General features: G+C 62.8%; 1 pseudogene; it reads right to left on the bottom strand.

Annotated features, from left to right (window-relative positions):
* Window positions 1-5,000, bottom strand: part of LOC126447545 (large subunit ribosomal RNA) — a 7,939-nt pseudogene that overhangs the window by 2,525 nt on the left and 414 nt on the right.

Here is a 5,000-nt window from a genome sequence, read left to right as displayed (position 1 = left end):
GGATGCCGAGGCCTCCCTGGGCTACAGGAGCATGGAAGTAGCCCAGGGGAGTGTCCGCCGGAAGGCGGAACCATCTCCTGACGGCGGCCCGGATGGTCACGTCTGCCGCTTTCAACGCACCCACTCGGGTGCGGCTGAGGGCCAGCCCGTGGTACAGGCCTGGGAGAAGTACGTTGGTGAGGGCGTAGAGGCGCTGTTGCGGCTTAAGCGGAGCTCGGGAGATGACGTCCAGCTGCTCCACCAGGTGGCGTCGTGGGTTGAACACGCAGCGACCCGCGGTGGAGAATTGCAGTCCCAGATACCGGAAGGTTTCACCCACACGTAGGGCGGGCATGGTGGCGTTGCCCGCTTTGAAGGTAACATCGGCGTCGACCTTCACCTTCTTGTCACGCCCAGACGCGACTAAAGCGAGGGTGAAACACTTCCGGGCGTTGATCTGCAGCCCCAGATGGCCGAGGGCTGCGACGGCTGCGTCGATGAGGGACTGCAATCCCCTCGCGGTCGATGCAAAAAGCAGGACGTCATCTGCGAAGGCCGCAGCGTTGACTCTACGGCCGAGGATCCGAGCTCCGATGTGGGAGGGAAGTTGACTCAAAACATAGTCCACCGCAAAATTGAAAAGGAGGGGGGAGAGGGGGTCACCCTGACGCACACCCCTTGCCGGCTGCAGGGGCACGCCCACGTCGGCGCCGCCCGCTATCACTGTCGTGCTACCCTCGTAACACCTTTCGACGTACTCAATAAAGCAATCCGGCAGGCCATGAGCCCTCAGCACGGGGCGGAGGGCAGCATGGTCCACCGAATCGAACGCTTTAGAGACGTCGATCGATGCCACAAAAACAGAGCGACAGGAGCGGACTGCGTCGGTGAGAGCAGTGTCCAAGATGAAGGTGTTTTCCAACATCCCATCCCGGGGGATGAATGCCCGCTGACGTTCGTCCACAGCACATGCACGCATCAGGCGTGACGCGAGAACCTTGTGAAAGGTCCGCGCCAACACCGAGCAGACCGTAATGGGGCGAAAGTCAGCGGGGGATGTTGGTGCAGCCGTTTTGGGGAGAAGTGACGTCCGGGCGCGAAGCAGACGCTCGGGGAGGGCGCGGGCCAGGAGGAAGAGGTTCAAGAGTTTCACCAGGACTTCATGCGGCAGGCGCCGCAGCTCCGCTGGAGTCAGGCCGTCCGGCCCGGCCGCCGATCCCCTGGGCGGCAAGGCAGCAGCGACCTCCTCACGTGTGACCGGCCCCCATAGGCACTCAGGAGCGACAGGCTCCGAGTGCGGGAGAAGGCGGTCACGGATGAAGCCAGCGGTGGAGATCGGCTTCTTCGTGAAGAGGTCCGCCCAGAAGTCCAGCAGACCGGGGATGTCGGGTGGCGGCTGCAGCAGGGTGCCGTCCAGCAAGCCGCGCACGCAACGTGCACGCGACCTGCGGAAGGCGTCCTGTGTCCGCGCGAACTCCCAGCGGCGCCGCTTGCGCTTCTGCAGCGGCGGGGCGGCAGGCGGCCGCTTGGATGATAGGCGCGGCCGCTGTGCCCTGGTGATCGACCTCTCCCCCCTGGACCCGACCGACGCAAGGGCATCCGGGAGCATGCCCAGGATGACATCGGGCGGCGTGCCCCGCCCCAGACCAATGACTCGATCCAGAGCAGAGAAACGCTGGGCGGAAGCAGGTAGCCCCGCCAGATGCTCCCAGATGGCGGCGTCAGTCGGCCCCTCCGGCGGCGGCCCGGTGGTGTCGGCCGCGAAGTCCTCGGCTGCGTCGACGGGCGGCGCAGCGGCCTCGCCCGCGTCAGGCAGCGAGCTCGCTGCTCCCCGGCGGGACGCCGGCTCTTCCCCCCGACCGATCTCAAGCGCCTCCATGAATTGGCGGACAAGCTGCTTGTGGGCAGCTTGCCGCCGTCGGCACTTGATTGCCTCAAGCGTTCGGTCGGGGAACATCCTAATAAGCTCTTGATTAACGAAGAAGAACCGGGCGTCCCTCTCAAGGAACAGTTCGGCCTCTGCCTTGGCGAGCGACAGGACTTCTTCCTCCGTCCACCTCGCGCGATGCCTCTCCGTCACGATCTCAGCGTTGGCGGCCGCAAGGTGTTGGCGGCGGCGATGGACCCCGAGACCGTTCTTCGTGGTAAAAGTGCGGTGGCACTCACTGCAAGCAAAGGGAGCTACACAAACTATCGCATTTTCGTTACGGCCGGTTGGCCGGATAGGTGCTGGGGTAGCTGGGGTGGCACCTTCAGCGGAAGGGCCACCATCTCTTGTTTCTTGTAGGCTGCCCCCAACTATAAAGGGATAATGCGAGGGGGGGCTGGTAACCCCCCCAAGCCCCTGGTGCGGTCTTCCACTCTGCGAAAATCAGCGGGCCCACGAGAAGGGGAGAAGACCGCAGGAGAGGAGAGGCTAAGAGGGCTAGGCCCATGTATTGCGCATCACTCTCCCTGTAACTATAACCCAAGGAAGGCACCTCGCAGCAGCAGCACGACTACATCAAGACCGCACTTCGAAAAGCCAAGTCCGGATGCAGCCACACCGTCATAGTTACTCCCGCCGTTTACCCGCGCCGTTTACCCGCGCTTGCTTGAATTTCTTCACGTTGACATTCAGAGCACTGGGCAGAAATCACATTGCGTCAACACCCGCTAGGGCCATCGCAATGCTTTGTTTTAATTAGACAGTCGGATTCCCCCAGTCCGTGCCAGTTCTGAGTTGATCGTTGAATGGCGGCCGAAGAGAATCCGCGCACCCGCGCGCCCCCGGAGGAGCACGCTAAGGCGGACGCGGCCTCGCAGCAAGGAAGATCCGTGGGAGGCCAAGGCACGGGACCGAGCTCGGATCCTGCACGCAGGTTGAAGCACCGGGGCGCGAACGCCGCGCAGGCGCGCGCATCCTGCACCGCCGGCCAGCACGAGGCCGACCAACGGCGAGAGCAGACCACGCCCGCGCTAAACGCCCGCACTTACCGGCACCCCTACGGCACTCACCTCGCCCAGGCCCGGCACGTTAGCGCTGACCCACTTCCCGACCAAGCCCGACACGCCCCGATCCTCAGAGCCAATCCTTATCCCGAAGTTACGGATCCAATTTGCCGACTTCCCTTACCTACATTATTCTATCGACTAGAGGCTCTTCACCTTGGAGACCTGCTGCGGATATGGGTACGAACCGGCGCGACACCTCCACGTGGCCCTCTCCCGGATTTTCAAGGTCCGAGGGGAAGATCGGGACACCGCCGCAACTGCGGTGCTCTTCGCGTTCCAAACCCTATCTCCCTGCTAGAGGATTCCAGGGAACTCGAACGCTCATGCAGAAAAGAAAACTCTTCCCCGATCTCCCGACGGCGTCTCCGGGTCCTTTTGGGTTACCCCGACGAGCATCTCTAAAAGAGGGGCCCGACTTGTATCGGTTCCGCTGCCGGGTTCCGGAATAGGAACCGGATTCCCTTTCGCCCAACGGGGGCCAGCACAAAGCGCATCATGCTATGACGGCCCCCATCAACATCGGATTTCTCCTAGGGCTTAGGATCGACTGACTCGTGTGCAACGGCTGTTCACACGAAACCCTTCTCCGCGTCAGCCCTCCAGGGCCTCGCTGGAGTATTTGCTACTACCACCAAGATCTGCACCGACGGCGGCTCCAGGCAGGCTCACGCCCAGACCCTTCTGCGCCCACCGCCGCGACCCTCCTACTCGTCAGGGCTTCGCGGCCGGCCGCAAGGACCGGCCATGACTGCCAGACTGACGGCCGAGTATAGGCACGACGCTTCAGCGCCATCCATTTTCAGGGCTAGTTGCTTCGGCAGGTGAGTTGTTACACACTCCTTAGCGGATTCCGACTTCCATGGCCACCGTCCTGCTGTCTTAAGCAACCAACGCCTTTCATGGTTTCCCATGAGCGTCGATTCGGGCGCCTTAACTCGGCGTTTGGTTCATCCCACAGCGCCAGTTCTGCTTACCAAAAGTGGCCCACTTGGCACTCCGATCCGAGTCGTTTGCTCGCGGCTTCAGCATATCAAGCAAGCCGGAGATCTCACCCATTTAAAGTTTGAGAATAGGTTGAGGTCGTTTCGGCCCCAAGGCCTCTAATCATTCGCTTTACCGGATGAGACTCGTACGAGCACCAGCTATCCTGAGGGAAACTTCGGAGGGAACCAGCTACTAGATGGTTCGATTAGTCTTTCGCCCCTATACCCAGCTCCGACGATCGATTTGCACGTCAGAATCGCTACGGACCTCCATCAGGGTTTCCCCTGACTTCGTCCTGGCCAGGCATAGTTCACCATCTTTCGGGTCCCAACGTGTACGCTCTAGGTGCGCCTCACCTCGCAATGAGGACGAGACGCCCCGGGAGTGCGGAGGCCGCCGCCCCGTGAAGGGCGGGGAAGCCCCATCCTCCCTCGGCCCGCGCAAGGCGAGACCTTCACTTTCATTACGCCTTTAGGTTTCGTACAGCCCAATGACTCGCGCACATGTTAGACTCCTTGGTCCGTGTTTCAAGACGGGTCGTGAAATTGTCCAAAGCTGAAGCGCCGCTGACGGGAGCGATTATTCCGCCCGAGAGCATCCCGAGCCAACAGCGGCGCGGGTCCGGGGCCGGGCCAGGTAGGTCCGTCATCCGGGAAGAACCGCGCGCGCTTGCCGGGAGCCCGAGCGCCCAAAGGGGCGAATCGACTCCTCCAGATATACCGCCGGGCAGCCAGCCAGGACACCGGGGCTCTGCCCAACAGACGCGAACCGAGGCCCGCGGAAGGACAGGCTGCGCACCCGGGCCGTAGGCCGGCACCCAGCGGGTCGCGACGTCCTACTAGGGGAGAAGTGCGGCCCACCGCACACCGGAACGGCCCCGCCCCGCGGCGAGTGGAAAGGCAACCGGACACGACCCCGCCGCGAATTGCTCCGCGCGGGCGGCCGGCCCCATCTGCCGAGGGCGGAGGCCAGTGGCCGGATGGGCGTGAATCTCACCCGTTCGACCTTTCGGACTTCTCACGTTTACCCCAGAACGGTTTCAC

Source organism: Schistocerca serialis, unplaced genomic scaffold, assembly GCF_023864345.2.
Source record: "Schistocerca serialis cubense isolate TAMUIC-IGC-003099 unplaced genomic scaffold, iqSchSeri2.2 HiC_scaffold_511, whole genome shotgun sequence".
NCBI classification, from domain to species: Eukaryota; Metazoa; Arthropoda; class Insecta; order Orthoptera; family Acrididae; genus Schistocerca; species Schistocerca serialis.
Note: the sequence above shows the minus strand (reverse complement) of the source record. Positions and strands in the feature narration are given on the sequence as shown.